Source organism: Sciurus vulgaris (assembly GCF_902686455.1).
Source record: "Sciurus vulgaris genome assembly, chromosome: 7".
NCBI lineage: Eukaryota > Metazoa > Chordata > Mammalia > Rodentia > Sciuridae > Sciurus > Sciurus vulgaris.
Genome location: NC_136467.1, coordinates 29,060,365 through 29,085,603, shown reverse-complemented (window position 1 = coordinate 29,085,603; position 25,239 = coordinate 29,060,365). Strand labels below are relative to the sequence as shown.

Below are 25,239 nucleotides of genomic sequence, written 5' to 3'. Positions count from 1 at the left end.
AAGGGGTGTTGTATTTTGTCCAATGCTTTTTCTGCGTCAATTGAAATAACCATATGATTCTTATCCTTAAGCCTATTGACATGATGGATTACATTTATTGATTTATGGATGTTAAATCATCCTTGCATTCCAGGGATGAACCCCACTTGATCGTGGTGCATGATTTTCCTAATATGTTTTTGGATACGGTTTGCCAATATTTTGTTAAGGATCTTTGCATCTATATTCATCAAAGGATATTGATCTAAAATTTTCTTTCCTTGATGTGTCTTTTCCTGGTTTGGGTATGAGGGTGCTATTAGCTTCATAGAATGAGTTCGGTAGGGTACCCTCCTTTTCTATTTCCTGGAATACTTTGAGAAGGATTGGAATGAGTTCTTCTTTGAAGGTCTTGTAGATCTCGACTGAGAATCCGTCTGGTCCTGGGCTTTTCTTGGATGGTAGATTTTTAATGGCTTCTTTAATTTCATTGCTTGATATTGATCTGTTTAAATCGTGTATGTCCTCCTAGTTCAGTTTGGGAGGAGCATATGTCTCTAGAAATTTGTCAATGTCTTCAGTAGATTCTATTTTGTTGGAATACAGATTTTCAAAGTAGCTTCTCATTATGTTCTGTATCTCAGTGGTGTCTGTCCTGATATTTCCTTTTTCATCATGAATTTTAGTAATTTGAGTCTTCTCTCTCCTCTTTGTTAGTGTGGCTAAGGGTTTGTCTATTTTGTTTACTTTCTCAAAGAACAAATTTTTTGTTCTGCCATTTTTTTGAATTGTTTCATTTGTTTCAATGTCATTGATTTCAGCTCTGATTTTAATTATTTCTTGTCTTCTACTACTTTTGCTGTTATTCTGTTCTTCTTTTTCTAGGGCTTTGAGCTATAATGTTAGGTCATTTAGTTGTTGACTTTTCATTCTTTTCTGGAATGTACTCCATGCAATGAATTTTCCTCTTAGTACCACTTTCATAGTGTCTCAGAAATTTTGATATGTTGTATCGTCGTTCTCATTGACCTCTAAGAATTTTTTTTTCTCCTCCCTGATGTTTTTTATTATCCATGTTTCATTCGATAGCATATTATTTAGTCTCCAGGTGTTGGAGTAATTTCTGTTTTTTATTTTGTCATTGATTTCTATTCTCAGTTCATTATGATCTGATAGAACACAAGGCAGTATCTCTATTTTTTTGCATTTCCTAAGGGCTGCTTTGTGGCATAACATATGGTCTATTTTCGAGAATGTTTCATGTACTGCTGAGAAGAAAGCGAATCCGCTCATTGATTTATGGAACATTCTATATATGTCTATTAAGTCCAGGTTATTGATTGTGTTATTGAGTTCTATGATTTCTTTAGTTGGTTTTTGTTTGGAAGATCTATCTAGTGGTGACAGCAGTGCATTAAAGTCACCCAGAATCATTGTGTTGTGGTCTATGTGATTCCTGAAATTGAGAAGGATTTGTTTGATGTACAGGGATGCACCATTGTTTGGGGCATAAATATTTACTATCGCTACGTCTTCCTGATTTATGGTTCCCTTAAGCAGTATGAAATGTCCTTCTTTATCCCTTCTGACTAACTTTGGCTTGAAATCCACTTTATCTGATATAAGGATGGAAATCCCTGCTTTTTTACTGAGTCCATGTGCATGGTAGGTTTTTTCCCATCCTTTCACCTTTAGACTGTGGATATCCTTTTCTATGAGATGAGTCTCTTGCAGGCAGCATATTGTTGGGTCTTTCTTTTTAATCCAATCTGCCAGCCTATGTGTTTTGATTGATAAGTTTAGGCCGTTAACACTCAGAGTTATTATTTAGATATGATTTGCATTCCCTGTCATTTGGCTTATTTTTGGTTTTTAAATTGGCTTGGTTTCTCCTTTGAGTGGTTTTTCTCTAAGGTAGTTCCTCCCTTTACTGATCTACATTGTTGTTTTTCATTTCCTTCTCATGGAATATTTTGTTGAGAACATTCTGTAGTGCAGGCTTTCTATTTGTAAATTCTTTTAACTTTTGTTTATCATGGAAGGATTTTATTTCATCTTCAAATCTGAAGGTTAGTTTTGCTGGGTATAGGATTCTTGGTTGGCAACCATGTTCTTTCTCAGCTTGAAATATGTTGTTCCAGGCCCTTCTAGCTTTTAGAGTCTGGGTTGAGAAGTCGGCTGCTATCCGTATTGGTCTCCCCCTATATGTAATCTGATACTTTTCTCTCGCGGCCTTCAAAATCCTATCTTTATTTTGAATGTTAGGTATTTTCATTATAATGTGCCTTGGTGTGGACCTGTTGTGATTTTGTGCATTTGGTGTTCTGTAAGCCTCTTGTATTTGATTTTCCATTTCATTCTTCAGGTTTGGGAATTTTCTGATATTATTCCTTGAATAGGTTGTTCATTCCTTTGGTTTGTATCTCTGTGCCTTCCTCAATCCCAATAATTCTTAAATTTGGTCTTTTCATGATGTCCCATAGTTCTTGGAGATTCTGCTCATGATTTCTTACCATCTTCTCTGTTTGGGCAACTTTATTTTCAAGAGTAAATATTTTGTCTTCATTGTCTGAGGTTCTGTCTTCCAAGTGGTCTAGTCTTTTGGTGATGCTTTCCATTGAGTTTTTTATTTGGTTTATTATTTCCTTCATTTCATGGATTTCCTTTGTGTGTGTGGTTTTTTTTTTTTTTTTTTTAGAATCTCTATCTCTTTGTTGAAATGATCTTTTGCTTCCTGCAATTGCTCTGTCAGCTTATCATTAATTGCCATTAATGATTATCATTCATTGCCTGCATTTGCTCTTATCCATTCTTTGCTTCACGAATCATCTTTTTTTTTAATCTATACCAAATTTATTTTAGTTTCAAATTTATAATTTTATACTCACATCTTAAAATTCTAGAAATACAGGTCATCACCACATCTGTCAGTTCCTGCTGCATCTGTTGCTATTGAAGCAAAATGAAAAAGAAAAAATGCTGGCAGTGGTAATGCCTGCCAAACTAGTGGTCCCAACTACTTGGGAGGCTGAGGTGGGAGGATCACTTGAGGACACCAATTCAAGACCAGCCTGCACAACACAGAGATCTTGGCACAAAACAAAACGAAGAAAAACTCAGTAAAAGTTATGTGTGTGTGTGTTTTCCTTAGTCACACTACAGATTGAATCCAGGATTTCATGGATGCTAGGCAAGCACTACCAGTCAGCTGCTAGGTTTAAGTATTTTTAAAAATTGTAGCCAGGCACAGTGGTTCATGTCTGTAATCCCACCAGTTCAGGAGGCTGAGGTGGGAAGATCAAAAATTCAAAGCCAACCTCAATAATTTAGAGAAGCCCTAAGCAACTTAGTGAGACCCTATCTCACTAAGGGCTGGATTTGTGGCTCAGTGGTTAAGTACCCCTGGGTTCAATCCCTGGTACAAAAAAAATCATTGATGCTGACCAGGCATGGTGGTGTGCAGCTGTAATCCCAGCTACTCAGGAGGCTGAGGTAGGAGACAGGGCGAGCTGGAGACCAGCTTGGGCAACATTGTGAAACTCTCATCTCAAAATAGAAAACAAAAAATTGCTATATTCACTAATATTTATCCATAAAAGGCAGGAAGAAGATGAAGCAATGTCGAAGCTCACCCTTCACAGTCTGCTACTTCACAGATAAGAGGTTTTGAGTCATAGCCGATACCGAAATAAGGCTTCAATGCTTCAGAAAATGTATTCATGAAAGAATGGATGTGGGACCTGTCATTCACACTGTAAAAGGAAATCTCACCCAACTCATAGTCCAGATAAATGCCAATCCATGTGGGTTTTTCCATTAGCCAGAGAGTGACTGGGACAGTGCACTGTGCCACATAAACACCATTGTGCAGCTGAATCATCCAGCGTCTGCTCAGACTTGACAGTGGCCATTTCTCCTTTCTGGAAATGCAGTCTTGACAAACCCCCACAGTCCATTCAGGCTTGTCTTCCACTCGGACTTCCCAGTAATGCCGGCCAGAACTGAATCCCTCTGAACCCAGAACCACTGGATAAGCCATGAATTTCACTGGATCCAGATGAACAAGTTCCTCTCTCTGAATGAAAGTCACACACTTTTTATCCTCAGACACAAGCAGATTAGGATGCGCTGTCTCGGAATCCAGAGTAACCTCCTCTCTAAACTTCTGTCTTATTTTCTTTAGAGCTGAAAACTGCAAAGGAAGACTGCATCCTTCTTTCCTTAACCGGAAGGAAAAGAGAGCTGGGGATTTGAGGCTCTTGCACCTGTGGAAGACGCTCTTGATATCTGTCAGCAATTTCACTTCTGACATCATGCTCTTCTCTGCCACCTCCGTTATTAGACCCTTGATCTTGGAAATGTGGTTTGAAAATGCCCTCTTGTTTTCGTTTAGTTTCCTTTCAATGTCCCTCTCCTCTTTTGCTAACTTTGATATAACTGCTTGTTGCTCATTTTCAACAAATTGGTTCAGATACTCAAATTCAGAGGATAATTTCTGTCTCTGGTGTTCCACCCTCTCTCTTAGTTCTAATTGTTTTTGGTCCTGGGTGACTAGTAATTTTCAAACATCTGCCACTTGCCTCTTCAGGGACTCCATGTAACTCTGAAGCATTTTCCTGTGGTGAGATGCAGCCTCCTTGATGGGCCTCACATAGTGGCCCTGGTGGTCAGGGGGCTGAGCGCACAGGGCACACAACAGCTCCAGGTCCTCCTCACAAAAAAGGGTCAGGACCTCGTTGTGCTTCTCACACAGGCCCGTCTTTTCCTTCTTCTCCTTCCTCAGGCTGTTGTGGAGCAGCCTGGCAATTTCAATCATCCTCCCCAGCTGGGTGTTGCTCCTGAAGTGCCCTTCTTCGCACTGATGTTAACAAAGAGGACAAGGGAAATCTTTATACGGATTGGCCCAGGACTGCTGGATGCAGAAGCAACAGAAGTTGTGTCCACATTCGATGGTGACCAGGTCTCTCAGGTCATCCAGGCAGATGGGGCACTTGGCTTCCACCTGAAGTCTTGTTAGGGCTGCTGCTACGGCCATTGGGCTGATTGATGGTCTGGACTGAGGTGGGCTTTCTGCAGGAGGCTGGATTTGGGGGTTCTCTGAGGTGAGAAGCAGATACACTCTCAAATCTTACTGTTCTTCCTGTTCTGAATGTCTCCTTGTCAGTTAAGGGGAGTTAGGATGTTCTATGAAGCCACTGTTTTCTGACAAAGGCATGGAGTCAGGAGTTCCACTGACACTTGTAGATGGTCAGGGATTCATTCAGGAACTGGCTGTTAAGGGCAGAGACTATGAAGCCAAGCTCAGCAATTCTTTTGGTCAGTAAGATTACAGGACTCTAAAGTGCCAGGCTGTTCCTCCAAAGAGCAGCTCTGAGAGGGTCCTGGAGGCAGGTCTCCCAGACAGGTCTGTGAAGCCAGGCTTGTCCCACACTCTTCACGAATCATCTTAATCATGTATAATCTGAAGTCCTTTTCTGACATTTCTTCTAACACAGTCATTGGATTCTATTAATACAGAATCTAGATTTGTTTGGATCATCTTCTTCCCTTGTATTTTCATGTTGTTCATGTATCTTCCCCTCTAGCAGTGCAGATCTGGGGTATTGCAGATTTCTCCCTATAGGCTTATCATGGCCCTATAAGTTTCCAAAACTTTTTCTTTAAGGGGAGATCAATATTAGCAGTACCCAATTCAGACACTATGCAATCCTAGACCAAATAGCCCCTATGAGGACAATAACAAAATGTCATAATAAACAGAATGAGTTCAACTCTTATCTTCAGTAAAACAAACAGATTTGCAATAAGGTCTGCAGTTTCAAATGGAGGACAAAGAGGATGCAGAGGGATGTAGAATGTGGCTGTTAATGGGATAAGAAAAGAATATACAGAAGTTCTAGATAGTAGAAAGAGTGAGAGTGTAATCAAAAGAAATCGATGTTAGCATGCAAAAAAGGGAGAAAGAGACTCTGAGGCAACAGGTAAACAAAAGGAAAAGAAAGCAAGAAAAGTAAAGAAATAAAAACTTAAATTTTTTTAAAAAGGAGAAAAAAGAAAATCTACTGTATAACAGTCATATACTAATGAAACCTCCCAGAGTTCAGTACCCTGATGCATGAGAGGTACCTGACAATGAGCTTCAAGCCTCCAGCAGGCGTCTCACCTAAAGATAAGAGCTATGGCTTCCAGGATTATCCAAGATGGCCACTCTGGCTTCCAAATATGTTGGCAAATGGGGAGCTGCAGCTCAGGGTGTGGCCGTGGTCAGCTTGGAGGTCCTGGAGGTGGGATGCGGTTGGTCAGGCAGTGGTCCTGGAGGTCGCGTGTGTTTGGTATGGTTGCAGGATCCTGGAGGCCGGTTGCAATCATTCAGTCTGGGGTCCCGGTGATAGGGCGCAGTCAGTTGGTCTGGGGGTCCTGGTGGCAGGGAGCAGTCAATGTGAGGGCCCCAGAGGCAGGGAGTGATCAGTCGGGCTGAGGGATCCTGGAGACAGGGCTCAGTCAGTCCAGCCAGGGGTCCTACGGGGCCTGGCTGTTGTCTCAAAATGTTGGCAGCCATGTGTAACCAAACCTGCAGGTACTGTAACTGTGAACTTCCAGGCAACAGCAGGCAGCTGGTGCTCCACAGGCAGTCCACGATCAGTTTCCGACCTAACCATTTTTGAAGATGGCAGTTCTATGCTGGATCCTGATGGTCACTGTAAAGCCACTTACACGGTAATCACCACCACCTCGGTTCTGAAAGCCAGTTGTCTTCCAGAAGGCCTTTCCTCCCAAAGGGCTGAACTTTTTTCTCTTATTAGGATCCTCCCCACCTCCAGGGAAACTGCAGACACCATTGCTTCCATCCTCATGGAGCAGATCTTTCCCAGATTTGGACTCCCCAAGTTTATCCAGTCTGATAATGGTCCAGCCTTTACCTCTTAGGTTGTCCAACTGATCTCTGAAGGCCTCAACATCACCTGGAAGCTTCACATCCCCTACTGACCCCAGTCCTTGGGTAAAGTCAAAGGGCCAATGGCATCCTCAAGGATCATCTAAATATGCTTGCTATTGAACTTAAGCTCTCCTGGCCCAACCTCCTTCCACTAGCCCTCACCCAAATCTGAGCAGTCCCTAAAGCCCCCTCGGGTCTCAGCCTCTTTGCGTTACTCTATGGATGCCCTTTCCTAACCAACCAAAATTTTCCCATCACTCCTCCTTCTGGGCGTCCTATCTGCCCTATCTCACACCCTTGCACAAGCTCCTGAGGGAACACGCAGACTGCTGCCTCCTTGCGCCATCCTCAGCCTCATCTCCAGCCAAACCACAAACCAAATCAGTCACTGCCCGTCTTCAACTGGGTGATGCGGTTTTGCTGTGGAATTATGTCCTCAGTTGCTGCAACCTCACTGGACTGCACCTCATATGGTAATAAGTATGAGCAACCCCAGCAACCAAACTTTTGGCCAACCCCCATGGTACCATGTCTCCTGCCTTAAAAGAGCACCCTTCCCAAAAGCCCAGCCCTAGACTTCCACCATGCTGGGGCCCACCAAACTCAAAACCTCTCGCCAACACTCTACTTCTACTACTACTTGCTAATCTCTCTCAGGTATCTTTCTACATCCAATGCTACCTTAAGGTGGCATTTCTACATCCAAGAAGCATGGGAGCAGGATGGCGCCAGCCACTCTCAGTTTGTGGGTCAAGTGATTGCCCTCCTGTTGGCTGCAATCAGGCAGTCACCCTTCACATCATAGGCTTTAGCCAAGTCCCAACTACATACACATGTGCAGCTATGCTATGCTTCCTATTGGACCAAACTGAGGACTTCTGTGAACAACGGCCTAACACCCATGGCAGATGCCCTTATGGTTCATGTACAAAATGCTTCCTAGATGAGCCTTGCTATGAGAATCGAGCACAAACAAAATTAATGATTAAGGACCCCTGGGATCCAAAATGGGCTTCTGGTGTCAATGGTAAACTTTATTCTTGGGGGTGGGCCAAGCTCCCCTCAGCTTCAATCAGAATCTGGAGAACTTACATACAGGTATTCCCTCAGATTCATATAACCACACAGGAACAAGAGAAGGAACTCCAACACCAACTCCATATAGCTACCCATCCTGAAGTCAATCCTTTCTCGTGGTTTGCCCTATGCTTCAGCTTCTCAATCTGTCCTGTGTCAACAACATCTCAGACTGTTTTCTCTGTGCAAGTTGGACCAAACACTCTAATAGTTGTTCCTATTAGTACCCCCCTCAATACTTCTTTCACACCTCAAAAGACCCCCTTTCCACTCTTGGAGGGGGTCCCCCTTTCTCACAACCCTTCGGAGAACTTTTCTTACTGTTACACTTCCTCTGCTTCATTACCTTACAACCAAACCATTCAGGTCTCTTCCTCTGATGTTTGCGCCCCAGGATTCTTCTTCTGGTGCAATGGCACCCTGATGAAAAATTTAAGTTCTAACATGCCCTGCACCTTCTGTGTTCCCTCTACTTTGGTTCCTCAGCTAACACTGTACAGTAAAGCTGAACTGGCCTGGCTTGCTCAAACCTCCCTTCGTAGGACAAAATGGACTATTTTCCTACTGCTAGTGTTTGGACTCTCCCTAGCCTCCTCACTCAAGCCTTCTGGGTTGGGGGCAGGGGGATTTGGTTATGCAGTCACTGCCACCGAGAAGCTAGAACAGCAACTCCAAGAGGCAGTAGAGGCATCTGCTGCCTCCCTGGCCTCATTACAAAGACAAAAAACTTCTGTTGCCCAAATTGCCTTACAGAACCCTCAAGCACTAGATTTCCTGATGACAGACGGGGGGCGGGGGTGTGGGGGGGACCTGCCTCTTCCTAAGAATGTTGTTACTACATGGATGAAACCAGTCTGGTGGAAAAAAATGTTGAAACCGTCAGGCATATAAGTGAAAGACTTAAACAGCAGCAATTGGATGGTCCCTGGCCAGGATGGCTAAACTCCACTCTTGCCACCTGGCTAGCCCCCATCCTCACTCCTATATTAGTGGTAGGACTCCTATTGATACCGCCATTTACCGGTGACGAGTTCTGCTCCTTCTAATGTTGAAGATTGAACACTAGAGAAGCACGCCAAGGCAAGCGTATTAAGCAGGTTTTATTTAAAGCTAATAATACAGACTTCTCCCGGCAGGGAGAAGGGGGCCATGGCTGATGTTCTAAAGTCCCAAGAAGTGAGCGCACCCTACATCTTTTATAGGTTAAATTCTCTTTTGTTCTCCAGTTCTCTCCTCCCCTTATCTCTCTTTCCTGCCTACGTGACTAGGCCTGGTTTTGCATTAAGTGCAAAGCCATGGGCAGGGGGAGGGCCAAGGTGATTCAGGCAGGCAAGGGCCCAGGGGGCATTAATTAGCAGTTCCTGGCTTGCAGTCCTTGATAAAGGCAGGTAAATTTGGTAATCAATGGGCTCCGGAGATCCTTGACATTCCATTCATTCCAGGGGCAGTTTCCAACTTCCAGAGGCAGATGATTTTATGGCCTCCATTTCCTCGATTTGACCCGATCCCCTATTTCTACACTAACTACCTGTTCCCAATTCTGGCTTCACTATTAATGATCGCTCCACGTCTCCTCAGGTTTGCCCGCAACTGAATCAGTGAAGTTGCCCAAGTCACCGTCAATCAGATGCTCCTGCAGTCCTAGAGCTGCCTCCCCACCGACCCTGCTTCCGAACCTTTTCCCCATGACACCCCCTAATAAGCAGGAAGTAGCCAGATGGACTCTGGCACCCTATATCATCAAAAAGACCAGAATGTTAGGGCTTCAGGGTGACTGGATGGGGGCAGGGCACCAAGCAGCTTGTGCATGCGCAGAGAAAAAATGTAGCCTGCGCATGCCCAAAGGAACAACCAGTCAGGCCCTGATAAAAGACCCCAGCGAATCCCAGGAGGACACAGAATCCTCAAGCTTCCCCTCCCCCACCCTGGGTTGTAAAAACACCACCCCCTCCGTCCAGGTGAGTTCTCAGGCCCCCATTCTGTCAGACAGGTGAAACTTGCCCAAGAGCTGTCCCAATAAAGTTTCACTTTTTAACTTACATCTGGCCTGCCTGTTCTCTGGTTACCATTGTCTGATCAGGTTACCCCAGTCTCATCTTACCCAGAACACTAAAAAAGAAATTAAAGAACTTAGAAGATGGAAAGATCTCCCATGTTTTGGGATAGGGAGAATTAATATGGTCAAAGTGGACTTGAGAATTTTATACAAATGAAAGTGGTCTAATAGGATCAGGAATACTTTTTTTGAATAAAAGTGGAAACTTACTTTATCCCTCCTTGATGCCTCTAAAGTTTGAAAATTATTCATAAATATTTTAAGGAGTATATTTTTATTTATGTAAGTTCAATCAATTTATTTTCCTCATAACAGAATACAATTGGAAACATTTTATTAACAAGATGGTCAATTAAATGTCATATTTAATTTGTTTATAGATCCTTTAGAAAAAATTCAAATTCTGTTTTTTGAATAACTATCTAACTACAGAGATATTTATGGGAACAATCTGAGACTGTTATGCAATCACTAGTTTTTCTATGATTGCCTAAATATTCAGATAAATTTTGATTAAAACTAAATGGAGGAAACCAGGATAAGAATCCCATGCTGTGCCCTCACCACCCTGCAGGTGACTGGCGGGGCTTGGATGTAGGATGTCTGGACTGCAATCTTGTAACACATGTTACTGTGAAACCCACAATGAGGATTAACAAGTTTTATACATACTTTTTAATGCAGCTGTAGTTTATTTTAATTACTGTGAAGCATCCAATGTAAAAATAAAGACCATTTTATTTATGATTTCATTATTGATACATATTTGAATTGTTTCCAATTTTCACATAATGCTTTTCTAAATATTGCTTCACAAGGTGATCATAGGTAGGCATTTCCATGGGGCCTATGCCTAAGGTGGAATCATTTAGCAACAGCTAGAGTTGATGTCCATTTCTAAGAGAAGCCACCAAAGAGTTTTTTTTTTTTTAGTAACAATATATTTTATTGTTTAACCAAGCTCTCTTCAGAGTAAGCTAGTTATTACACAATATAAAAACAATAGCCTCCTGTCAAAATGAATTACTCTATTTATTTAGCAAGCCTTACTTGTATAAACAAATTAAATGCCATGTTTAAATGCACTTTATATCCATTTTTACACCTTTATCCTTTCCTACTAGGGTGACTATTCAATCACAGTTCCCATATAGTATTGTCACTGTACATAAAGACCGGTAAACTGCAAGTAAATATTACAATTCGGATCCACAGAAAATATTTTAAATGGCCAACTCTGAAGAGGTGACCAAGATCTGTTCTGGATACAAATTCTTGTTTTTATAAGTATTACTTTACTGTCACATTTTCTCATGTGTTTCTATACTCACCTCTTCTTGGACATTATGGGCAATAAATGAATAGAAGGCAGGAAAAGGAAACTTTGGAGTTTTTTTTTGAAGGACTGCATCTTAATAATAAGATGAATGACTTCCACTGTACCTCTTTGGTCATCAAAGGAATAGGAAGAATAACAGATTCTCACCATACCAACCTCACCTGACATTAAACATCAGAAGAAGAATTTAAATGAGAAGTTCAAAATGGAAAGAAAAATGGCAGCTAGCACTCTAGTGTATTTAAATGTGGTTTTAAAAAACAAACTGCCAAGTATTAGAAAAAAAAATCCAATGGAAAACTGACATGTTTAAACTAGACATTGAATAAACAGGTTATTTTAAATATTAAACACAATTTTCAATTTAAAGTCTCGAGTTTCTTTTCAGAATTTTGACCTATTTTCATAACTCTAATTTTAAAATAATTGTTTTACATTTTCCCTTATAGAAAAAAAGGTTTACTATTACCAGTTGAAATCAAACTACTAATTCAACTTAAGATATGTGAACTAAATAGTACTTTAATGAAGAGCAATTTTAAAGGCCAATTTCTCTATGAACACTGAAGCAGGTTGTAACAGATTTTGTAAGAGAAAATAATTTATTTCTACCATTTTGAAATACGGCAGAAGTAACATCTGGCTATACTGTATGTATAGAAATAGCAAGAGTATGGATAAGCCTTCAAGTCTCTATGGACCACAAATGTGGGAAATGTAAATGAACACCTGTTAAGATTATGATTGTACTCTAATTCTCACATGTATAAATGAAAGTGAAAAACAGATATCAATAACTATTCTAATACATAAATGACCCTGACCAAACTTTTATGAAAAAGAAAAAATTTTTCCACTGTCAAATTCATATTCTATAAATATAATGTATAAACTTTAAATTAGCAGACACCTCATTAGGGATTACCAAAAATACCAAAAACAAACAAACAAAAAACAAATTACAAACCCCCAAAAGGCCAAACCAAGTGAAACATAGTGATTGTTTTCAGTGTCGGTTGTGTTGCTCTCTTGCAAAATGACAGGCAAAATCATACTTGTTTTTACATTTGCATCCACATATATTACACTGAAAAGGATTTTCATACCCATGCCATCCCATGTGAATAGTGTAAAGGATATTGTCTGCAAAGTACATGTCACAGTGCTGGCAGTGGTGCAGAAGCTGAGGATCCTGGACCGACAGGGTTGGGGCTGGAGTGCTTGGCTGGCTATTTCCTATGCTGGGAGTACTGGTGCGGGCACTTGGTTCACTGCTTGGACCTGCCACTGGACTATAGTTCCTCTGACTGTGTGATGGCCAGGTTCAGGGCTTGTGGGAGAGGAGCTCTGAGGAATACTTACTGACACAGCTGAAACCACTGCTTGGGCAGAGGGCTGCTGAATCATGAAAGGCTTTTCATCTGGGCAGGGAACAACATAGGGGGATGCAGGGTTTTGGTTTTCAGGTGGCAAACTGGACAACTGTCCTGCTAGAGTTGAGAGCTGATTTAAAGGGTTGTCAACCATGAGTTCTTGGAGGTCCCTCAGTAGGGCACCAGGTGGTGTTGTTTTTGCTATACTTTCATAAGAGTCAGTCTGGATACTTGGGATTTTGTGGGTAAAATCATTAAGGTAGTCTGGTTTCTGAACCACCGTGGAAGGTGGACTTAAGTTGATTAGTGCTCTTCTGCTATACCCCAGATTGCTTGTTTTCTTCTGTAAAACCCCCCACATTTTCTTGCTGCTTAAGGAAGACCTAGTACCTTTAATTGGTACCATTTTATGCTTGCGCCTTCAATGATGAGACAGGTTACTTCGATCACTGCAGCGGAAGGAACATAATTCACATTTGTATGGTTTTTCTCCAGTATGGGAACACATATGGGCTTCCAGATGATTCTCATAAGCAGATGCAAATGGACACAAGTGACATCTATGTGGTTTCTCACCTGTGTGGATTCTAATATGTTCGATAAGCCGTGCTGTTCCTTGCTGGCATAATTGCAGTACCGACACTTGAGCTTCCCATCAAAGGTCCTTTCAAACCCGTCTACCAACATTCCTGAGTTTTCATCCAGGGAAACTTCAACAGATGGGTGATCAAGTCCATTTTGATCACCATCTGTTCCAGCGATCCAGAAATCATGTTCACATGATGGGTCTGCTGAGTCAGGTATTCCTGAAAATCTTTCACGAAGTCCAAAGGCTCTGGTTTCTTTTCATCCATCTTTGTTTTTTGTTTTTTGTTTTCCTTATGTTTATAGTTTCTTATACCTTTTCACCCCAAATCAGTGTTCCACCTTTTTCTTGCCACTCCAACATTGATGAAATGTAGAGTATTTGAAATTTACTCTGGAGACACACCAAAGGACTCCAAAAGGCCATGGAGGGAATTTCAGCTAAAATTCAAAAGCCATACAGAGGTCTCTTGACAGTCACACCGGGTAACCCCCACCGCCTTGTTCAATGCCGCCTCCGTCTTCGTCACCGTCGCAGCCGCCACCATGTTCGTTGTGTTCCAAAAAGTTTTTAAAGGTGGTTATAACAGTTTCCATAGATAGCAGAGTAAGATTCCACTTGTTCTACATTCTTACATTTGCTAGTGGTTTTAAGACATTGCGTATTTGTAATACATTGTGGTTCTTATTTTCAATGGGTGTGGCACTGAGGATTAAACCCAGGGCCTTACATATGCAAGACAAGTGCTTTACCACTGAGAACCTACCAGCACTACACTCTGGTTTTTATTTGAATCCAATTATTAATGATGTGGAGCACTTTTTAACATACATTTGGGCAATTTTGTATATTTTTGTGAAATGTCTAGTCAAATATTTGCCCATATTTTTTTCATTTTCTGGATATTTCTTATAAATCATCTCTTATTATTAACAGCAGGTGTGGCAAATGCATTGGGATTGACTTAATAGTCAAGAGCTTTGTACACTGTGCATAGTTTATGATGCTGTAAAAGAGACCTGATTTCCCCATGCCTCATATACATCTGCCAAATCAGAAGACCTGTCAAAGTGCACATGAAAGTCTGGCCCACATTGACACCTCCCACAAGATTAATGGAACCCAAATCCATGTCCTTATTGAGTACACACTTATGTTGGTTCACACCCAATTCTTCATTGTAATATCAGAAAACTGAGGCCCAGATGCAGAAATGAATGGGTGAAGACCACAGTAAGTGTGCAAAGTCCAGTAGGAATCTTCCCTCTTCCATAAACATTTGATTTGAAATGATATTGCCTATCATCCTGGGAACCACTTCCCAGTCTCTCTTTACATGAGCCATTTTCCATTTCTTATCCATACATGAGCACACAAAAATAAACACACACAACACACACACACAGAGTGAATTCTCAGGTTGAGATCATGAAGTTGGAGCAGAGAAATGGAAGTCATTAAGGAAATAAGTAGTGGAAAAATTTATAGGTCCAAGGTAAGTCAGCCATGGGGTAGTGGCATCTTTATTCTATTTATATGCCCAGAGGACAATCAAATGCACAGGAGGATATAAAAGGTTTCCAGGGTTCTAGGGAAGACAGGGATAGATTTTTATATTCTACCTGTCTGAAACCAAGATTAGTCCACATACCCTTGTGTAAAAAAGGACACAAGGAGATAGAGCTTCGGTTTCTTCCCATACCTATTGGGGTGCTCTAAGTCAATGACTTCATGCCTAAAAAAATTTGGCTTTACTTCTCCACTGTGAACACAGTTAACTCTGATTTTATGGGAAAAAAAGACTTCTAATTCCCTAGAGGTTCTTCAGAATAATGTGAATCTCTAGAAACAGAGATATAGTTGGACCTCTTCCACACTCCAGAATTATTAAATTTATGTTGTTTGTAAGCTACATAGCCTATGGAATTTTGGAGTGAACTATGTTTTCTGATACAGAAGCAACATACCTTCAACTTTATTGTATATTCTAGAGAAGTGAGTCACAAACTGCTTAGTGTTGTGACCCATTAAATGGACTGCAACACACAGGCTGAGATGGGACACATCCATCTAATTTTAAATATAATGGGATAACATTGCAAGGTTTATTGTCATAGGATAACCATATTCAAAGTTAATTTGGTTTCAAACAGCATCTTGCGAGAGCAGAATGAAAAATTAGTTCTAGAGAAGTGATTTTCCAAGCTCATACTGCTGGAACTCAGGCCTGTTAGAGTTTATTACATGGTGCTCCTCGCCCCTTCTTGTATTTCTTACTTTTCTAAGATTCTGCATTTTCTGTGCTTGAAAACAAAACATAAATTTTATGACTTTTCTCTCACATATACTTGATGAAGTTCCTGATACAGTCCCAATTGTATAATTTGGGAAAGCCTGAAAGATTCAATGAATTCTCTAGGGTCAAAGTTGTAATACAAAGCTGCCCCACCGCCCTTTACATTGCATCACAACCTAGCTTGTCAGTCTGAAAGCTGCTCCCGGTGCCCTTTCCGCTGCAGCCATTTCCCCACCTCTCAACTACTTGTCAGTCTGTGAACATCCTAGCTAGTTATTGGTTCATCAGTCAGCTTGTAAGTATCCTTCTCCATTATTGGTCTCCTGTTAGCCCAGTGGAATTCAACTGCTTAAGGATAGCTTCCCCGCCATCTTTTCTCTTGCTTTCTCTCTCCTACTCACTTTCTTTCTCTCTCCTCCTTGCTTTTCCACTCTCTCTAGTGCACACCCTTTCTCTTTTCCTCTCATTTTCTCTCTTACCCTGCAGGGAGACACTTTGTTTGCTTAATAAACTCCTTCATGTGATTTCCCGTGTCCGGCGTGGTTTTCGTGGGTTTCTTACAAAAGTAATAGTAAGAAAATAAAAATTCTGAATCCAAATCTGTCTTCTTAAACCAATATCCTTGGCTGCAGTGATTAATTCCCAAGGGGCTGTAATGCCATTTTATTTTTTTTAATTTATTTTTATTGTAAACAAATGGGATACATGTTGTTTCAGTTTGTACATGGAGTAACAGCATACCATTTGCATATTCATATATTTACATAGAGTAATGATGTTTGATCATTCCGTTATTTTTTTTCCTTCCCCCCACCCCTCCCACCTCTCTTTTCCCTTTATACAGTCCCTCCTTCCTCCATTCTTGTCCCCCTCCTACCCCCTATTAAGTGTCATCATCCGCTTATCAGTGAGATCATTCCTCTTTTGGATTTTTTAGATTGGCTTATCTCACTTAACATGATATTCTCCAATTTCATCCATTTTATTTTGAATAATTTCATGTAGTTAAGGAGATCACAAGTCAGCACCACAAAGGGCCCCTTGGGGTGATCTTACTGCAGAAGAGGTTTAAGTGAGTATGCATTGAAGAGGTGACATAAATTTCTTGGCATTAGAAACCAACAGAACTTAGAACTCTGGTAACCAGTCACACATATTCTTGTCCAGTTCATGCAAATGGCAATGTTTAAAAGAGCAAAATGGTTTTTTGATGTGTCCAAACTTTCCAAGTTTGTGGCCCCCAAAATTCCACAGTGGGAAAAATTCTAGATGTTGACTCTACCAGACCTTTATGCCTTTATACCAGACCTTTATGCCTTTATGGCACTTATTGGGTGAAAACAGGTCAGGTCAGGGCTGGGGATATAGCTCAGTTGGTAGAGTACTTGCCCAGCATGAAAAAGACCCTGGGTTCAATCCCCAGCACCACCACCCCCAAAAAAAGGGAGTGGGTCAGAGAAGAAAAATCCAGGCAAGCCCTCATCTGTGATCACATCTGGGAAGTCATTTGTACTTCATCTTCTCTGAGTGTTGGGTTGGGGGAGGAATTGCATGGAACCTACAATAAATGACTGGAATCAGTTATTCCATGTTGAAATTGTGGTAAAACTGCTATGTTTGTACCACCAGGCATGGCTGTCAGGGTGGATACATAAATATTGGATAATAGTTTTTCTAATCAGATATTTATTTAAAGACCTCATTCTGCAATCTGGTATCACCACTGGATGTAGGTCTATAAACATATTCATTGTACACCTGATCCGGGACTAAAAATTTTCAGTGAGAGTGTCCTATGTGGAGTCAGCCAGGATAGACAGTGTCAAATATTGTCCCCATGTTAGACAATCTCTTTACAGAGTTCCAAGAAAATCATCAGGGAGCTATTTATTAAATCTGCCTCATTGGGGAAAGCTCAAGTGCACAACAAAACTAAGAATGATATCTCCATTATGAAGTAAGAAGAATCTCCACAAGGACCTCCACAGGTAGAAAGTTGAGATGACCAGAATAGGGTCAGGACAGATATCAAGTTTGGGGGGATATCCCTAAACTCTGTTCTAGCACTTTACCTCTGAATGACTTATATTCCTATTTCCAAAGGAATCTAGACTCTATTACTCCTCCTACAATCTAATAGGTGAAAAGTTCCAGATCACAAAATTGTAGAAATAAGAGAGAATATATTCTCGCATTGTTTTCAATTTATACGGGGCAATAACTATTTCTTCACTGTTGCTATTGTTTTTGTTTTGGATACCTGCCCAGGTAGCCCACGTAGCAGTTAACTCCACTGCACTCTCTGTTCTTTTATAAGACTTAAATACTAACACACTTACCAGGAAAGTATTTACAAAAGGGAATGATGGTTACACAAGCAAGATTAAACTCTTCTACATATTTTTGTAAATGTGCCATATCATAAAAAAAAATCACCATGGCCCCACGAGGTAAGGTGCTCTGTCCTTGCATGCTTTCATACTATTCCAGTAAGAAATGCCATTTCTTGTAGCAGTTCAGCCCAATGCTGGTGGAATGTGATGTGATTCAACTGCAGCTTCATTCAGCCACTCCGCACAAAGAGTGTAAGTGTGTCCTAGTGGGCTACATCAGTATCATGGGGCTGTCATAAGACAATGCCACAAATGGGGGCTTAAGGACAAAAATTGTTGGTCCTAATTCTAGAGGCTAATATATCAAAGTGCTTGCTAGAATGATTTTCTTTGAGGCCCACTCTTTGGCATGTAGATTGCCTTCTTCTATCTCTATGTTTGCAAGTTCTTTTCCTTGTGTTTTTCTGTCTTCATTGCCATTTCTTATAAGAAGAAATACTTAATTAGATTAGATCTCACCCCAATTAACTGGATTAACATTAATAATGTCTCTAAGAACCCTATATTTAAATGGAGTCACAGTCCGAGGCACTGAGTATCTAGAACAACATATAAGATTTGGGGAGAGGACACAATTCAGCCCACACAATAAACTGGTCTTCTGCTGAAGACAGACTCCCAGGAAAGGGAATACTGAGCAAAGGGATATGAATATGTAACATTTTACTAGTTATACTCAGATTACTGACTATAGCTGTATCTCTGCAACCACAATTCCCTGGGTGTTGGTATTTTTAAAAAAAATTTTTTTTTTGTCCAGGTGGCAAATAAAATCACATTGTGTCATTTTTTTCCAGTTTCCCAACTGACAAGCTTGAGTCACCATTCAGTTTATTATGAAGAGCTTGGGTTGACATCGCTTGGGTTCTGAAGGCTTTCCATAACATAAAAGGACAAAGAATATTGTCTCTTAATACAAAGAGACCTCCTGGGATGTCTTATCTAGGTTCTTTCTTTAGGGAAGAAATAATATTTCTTCACACTGATAGCTCCTGTAACAGAAGCAAACTACACTTCCAGAAACTTAGGAGGAATTTCATACGGTTTGTCTGTGGGTAGTTCTCAGTTCTGACACTTGCTGCTGAGAAGCCATTTCATATCTAGAAGCCTGTTTTTTCTCATGTCTAAAATGGGGTATTGTCTACTTGACCCAGCTACCCTACTCCTAGGTCTACACTCAAAGGACTTAAAATCAGCATACTACAGTGACGCAGCCACATCAATGTTTATAGCAGCTCAATTCACAATAGCTAAACTATGGAACTAACCTACATGCCCTTCAATAGATGAATGGATAAAGAAAATGTGGTATATATGCACAATGGAATGTTACTCAGCCTTAAAGGAGAATAAAAAATCATGGCATTTGCAGGTAAATGGATGGAGTTTGAGAATATCATGCTAAGTGAAATAAGCCAATCCCAAAAAACAAATGCTGAATGTTTTCTCTGATAAGTGGATGATGATACATAATGGGGGTTAGGGGGTGGGGGATAAGAGAAGAACAGAGGAACTTTGAATTACATAAAGGGAAATGAGAGGGGGGAGGGGTGGGCATATGAAAGATGGTGGAATTAGATAGACATCATTACCTATGTATGTATATGATTACATGAATAGTGTGAATCTACATAATGTACATCCATAGGAAAAAAAAGTCGTACCCCATTTGTGTACAATGAATCAAAATGAAGTCTGTAAAGAAAAATAAAAAACAAAATAAAAAAAAATTAATAAAAGAAAGAAAGAAGCCAATCACCAAAAACCAAAGGCCAAATGTTTTCTCTGGTATGTGGATGCTGATCCATAATGGTGGGGGGAAGGGAAGAATGTGAAACTTTGGATTGGGCAGATGGGAGTGAGGGGAGGGGAGAGGGAACAAGGGTGGGAAAGATGGTGGAATGAGATGGACATCATTACCCTAGGTACATTGCGTGAATGGTGTGACTCTACATCATGTGCAACCAGAGAAGTAAAAAGTTGTTCTTCATTCATGTACAATGAATCAAAATGCATTCTGCTGACATGTATAACTAATTAGAACAAAAAAATAAAATGGGGAGTTTCTAGAGGACATAGTTGGATAATGGCTTAATGAAAGGTGTTGATGTAGATGGGTGCTTTGATTCCACGGTTGACAAAACATCTTGGAGGTTACTGTGTAGATTCTGCTTAAACGTTATCTGACACCTACATCGGTCTTCTTTCAGAAGCTTATAACTTTGTCATCATGGCCATTCCTGTCATCCACGTGCTCAAGTACATCACCTCTTCCTTGTCTGAACACCAGATTCCAGACCTCTGATGATTCATGGTACTGCCAATAATTATACGTCCCTCTTAGACTTTACTTCACACCCTGAATGAAGACCTTTTCTGCTACATACCTCTATAACCCATGTCCACCTGTGTTTGAACTTGGTGTTTGTTACATTCTTCTAGAGCATATTGTTCCATAATTGATAAACCCTGATTAAATTTACCAAATTTTCAATATCAATCTATGTTTTAATGTTTAAAGGGGGAATTGAGATGAATCCTAACTGGTTTTTATCATTGATGTAAACTGAACTGTGGTTCCCTGGATCCACTAATGGGAGCCATAACATGACTCAGATATATGAAAAGGTTGTGTTTGTGTTATAATATGTAATATGTAGTTCTGGATTTTTTATATACATATATCATAAATCCTGATTTTTTTGAAATAATCATCACTTTCCAAGTATAAAGAGAAGGAATGTTGCAAAAGTCTTGTCATCTAGTGGAGGTGTTTGGCTTTGGATTGAGACAGAGTTCATCTCTCAGGATGCCAATTTGCTTACTAGCTGTGGGACTTTGACCACAGAAGGAAACACATACCACAGCCTGGCCAGTAGGTAGGTCTAAGGCCAAACTGCCAATGAGAAGTTTGCTTGGTTAGTAATATTTTATTAGTCACATAAAGGTAATAGTCTGGATATATTGGATTATATTATTAAAATCAATTTTAGCTGTTCATTTTATTTTTAAACATGAAAAATAGGAAATTTATATTACCCTTGTGCTTCACATGTGGTTTTCTTTGTTGCTTTAGGGGGTTGCTTCCAGTTCAAAGTTTAATCTATCTTCTTACAAGACCAAAAGGCAGAGAAGTTAAATAAAATTTTACAGCAATTGTCATTGTATTATTTTCATTCATGAATAATATAAGGCACATATAATCCATAAGTTTAAATGACCTTATATGCAAAGTTAAATGCAAATGTTCTGCTGGTTGGGCTAGATCCCACTTCTGAGAGAAAATATTGCTTTAAAATACCTGCAGCCTAATGCTTTGGGGTGCAATTCCCAGACCTCAAAAGAAAAAAGAGCAGCTGCAAGCAAGATCCTTCTAGTATTGGATATCACCTACTGTCACTCAGAAAGAAGGCTGACTGGGGCCAGACTTACATGGCATAGCCTGAATCCTGTCCAAACAGGAGCTCTGGTTGAGAATTGTCCAATTCCATGCAGAGCCAGTGAGGAGGGGGCAGGCTTTTGCAATCTTGCTATGGCCCATTTCTTTGAAGTCTGTCAGTCTTTCAGTTGGCTTAGGTTTAACTCCCATGCTTAGGAGCCCCAGGTTGCTCTGCTGTGGAGATGCTGAAGATCCCTAAGGAGCAGTCCTGGCTCCCAAGCAACAGGAAATGGTGAGTGTACAGTGGCATCTTGAGCCTTGAGGGAGGCCTGGAAAAGGAGACCAGTTGGAACCTTGGGGACTGGCCATGATGGGAACAGGAGCTGGCAGATGCAGACTCTGGCCAGTCTTGTAATTAGCACCCTGTGCCCTCCTTCAGGCAGTACCCTCCACAGGCCCACTGGCCAACCAGGTGGGGAGCACATCAGCAGAGCAGACCCTGTGCAATATGCCTCTTCCATTAATGGCAGCTTCAACCCCTGCCTCAAGACTTATCAGGTATGTGCCAGCAGACCATTGTCTTCCCAGGTCATGTGATGATTGATAGGTGAGACAATCATCATAATAGCCTCTCTAAGTGTGTATTTTCTCCAGGAGAGGCGCTGTGGTCTACAGGGACCTCACTTCTTCCTGAGCTAGCTAGCTTTCTTTTCTTTTTTTTTTTCTTTTTGTACTAAAGGTAGAGACCAGGGATGATTTACAATTGAGTTACATCCCCTGTACTTTTTATTTTTTAATTTTGACACAGGGTCTACTAAGTTGCTGAGATTGGCCTTGTTATGGTTCAATTTATATAGATTTTTCTATTGTGATTAAGAACGTAATTGTAGGGAACATTCCTCAAGCTTATTTGACAGCAGTTGCTGACACCATGGTTTCAATAAACCAAACACAGAGAAACCGTGTAATGGTTGGAAATGGTAAAGACTCACCATGGATTAAAGGCCTTTGCAGTTACTGAGGCTGAGCTATGAGCTGAGGGAAAGCCTCACTCAACAGGCATCACAGCAAGCTGTGAGGTGAGCTCACCCTGCTGCTTCACCTCAGACTGGGTGCTGGAGCTTGCCCTTCCCCCTGTCCTTTGTCCCAGACTTGTTGCTGGACAGAATCACTTAGGGATACTTGGTTTGTTTACATTAGTATGATGTATAGCTTACCTATAGGTTGGTTCTGGCATGTTTTAACAAGCATCTTAACCTGATTGGATAATGTGCCTCTATATGTCTTGTACAATCCTAAGTAAAATTAGATCTGTGCCTTCCGAGCCTGGTCTCCGATGTCTGTGTTTATTGGGAGACATCGCCGTCATTCACCCTCAGTGGACCCCCATCCCAAATACCTACACAGAATTTTTACATAAATATAGATTCATCTATGGAATTTGTTTATGTGGTGATTCCTTGATCATTATTTTAATAGTATAGTTTCATAATATACATGTGTGAGCTTTTTTCTTTTTTTTTCTCTTATAATTCAAAAAAATTTCATGGCTAATTTCACATGAATTTAACTTTGTGGATGAATTTTAGAACTTTATGCTTTGGTTCCTAATTCCATTAGAAGTAAAACTTGTTGAAATTTTTAGAACACATTATATTTGTACATAATGTTGGAGATCATTTTCAGATAGCCATGCAAACATAGAACATAATTTGCTCTACTTCACTCTCCAATGATTCACCTTTTTCCTATCTTCCTGCATCCACCATTCCCCTTTCTCTCCTGGTTGTTCATTTATTTATTTATTTTTTAAATTAATTACTGCTTTATAGTTACACATGTATTTGAAATTTACTGTGATATATTTTATATGTACATACCAATTTTGATTTAAAGTATGGTAGATTAATTTGGGTAAAAATGTTTATTTTTGGGGCTGGGGATATATCTTAGTTGGTAGAGTACCTACTTTGCATGCAAGGACCTGGGTTCAATCCCCAGCACCATAAAAAAAAAATGTTTATCTTTGTAATGGTGAGTTTTATCACATCTAAATATGCAATATGTAAATGAGTTTTTTATGTCTTGTGTATTTTTAGTTTCTCATAAATTCTACTTATATTATTTTAAAATATGTATATATGTGAAATACCACATGCATGTGGCGTCTACTTAAACTGTGCATTTTGTATCTGGCAGAATAAAAAAACTGCAAACAGAAAAGAAGTAAGTATGACTTGTAAGTAGATGGTGAGAGTAAAGAAAAAATCTCTAACATCTTAGACTCTAGACAAAAGCAGCAGCAATGAAAAATTAATTGAGAAAATGCAGGGACCTAAGTTCTCACTAAAAAGGCTAAAGTCTGTGGATTACCCAGGCTATATTGCAACTGTACCAAAAGCACCAAGGGTCTTGCCCATGTAGATAAATAGGGGCCACCTACCTAGCCTAAGAAATCAGGTCAAACCCTCTAGGTCCTGACTGTAACCAGAGGCCAGGGTAGCTGAGGAGAGGCAAGGTCACCAATGTAAGCTCCCTCACCTTGTGTGTCCTGAACCTCTGAGTTTTTGCCTGCCAGGAGACACTAATGAATAGAGCCCTACTTTCTGCCTACAGAGTTGAGCAGGTAAAATAGCCTTCTGGATTCCCACGTGTAAAGGTACCTGCTTCTTGGCCCTGGTGGTTTCTGCAGAAAAGGGCCCTAATATCTCCGTATGGGCTGATTGTAGCAATTCACACATGGAATCCCAGAGACTTGCTAAGTTAAGACAGAAAGACCACAAGTTTCAGGCCAGCCTCAGCAATTTAGCAAGGTCCTAAGCAACTTAGTGAGACCCTGTCTTAAAACTAAAAAATAAAAATAAAGTAGAAACAGGGATGTGGCTTAGTGTTTAAACGTCTCCGGGCTCAATATCTGGTACCAAAGGGGGTAAAAAAAACACAACTCTGTATATTCAATGAGAACTTCATTGGATAGAATATCCTGGACATAGAGAAAAAGCTTCAATGAGTGGAAGGTCAAACTGACATAAACTCTTCATAGCTAATTAATATTTTTCTTAAGGTATAAGAAAAATATACCTGGCAAGAACAAAAAGTCAAGTCAAGATGTATTTTGTCGGTATGCCCTACAAAGGGATCATTAAAGAAACCTAAAGAAAAGGATAGAAAGGGCTTCTCTCCATTGAAAGTCAATATTCCTTGTAAGAAAAAGGTCCAGCAGAAGCCCTTGGGTACAACTGACAGTGGGGAACTCACTTGAGGTTCATGACATTGTGAAAGGGACAACAGTGACCAGTCAGGCCCAACCACATCCTGTGCTCCAACCCCTTGAATGCAAACTGGGAAAATGAAGATCAGAGCATACTTTTTGCCCTTGCTATATTTTCCAATTAATCTCCTAGGATGAGATTGTCCTGTGAATTAATACTCAGATAATTTCTCATCCAAAAAAAGCAATAACTCCATTTAAAATTGCAATCAGAACATGCACTCTGATTCCAGTTTCTAATTGCCATTCAGGAAAAGAAAACAAGCCTGCTCTGCTGCAGGTCTACTAAAAAGTAAGTCTGTATGAGCCAGAAGGACAATGAGGAGGATGATCAATGTTTAAGGAGGAGGTATCCTGCCCAAGGAGAAATAATACACCCTTAAGAGAGAAGTATGTTTAAGGGATACAGACCCCTCTGGATAAAATTCTTAAAACATGGATTGAGTGTTTTTATGAAATACCTACAATACTTCAATCCTGACTTTAAAAAACAAAACAACAACAACAAAATAACATTGATGAATACTACTTTTTGCAAGACTTGAGACCTATA

At 40.3% G+C, this 25,239-nt stretch overlaps 2 pseudogenes across 2 annotated transcripts; both read right to left on the bottom strand.

Moving 5' to 3' along the window:
- Window positions 1–3,607: 3,607 nt before the first annotated feature.
- Window positions 3,608–5,014, bottom strand: LOC306666900 (tripartite motif-containing protein 75-like; annotated as a pseudogene). The gene has a single exon. The product of its transcript is annotated as a tripartite motif-containing protein 75-like (transcript).
- A 5,959-nt stretch (window positions 5,015–10,973) lies between these two features.
- Window positions 10,974–13,862, bottom strand: LOC306664971 (zinc finger protein Pegasus-like; annotated as a pseudogene). Its single transcript has one exon. The product of its transcript is annotated as a zinc finger protein Pegasus-like (transcript).
- Window positions 13,863–25,239: the final 11,377 nt, after the last annotated feature.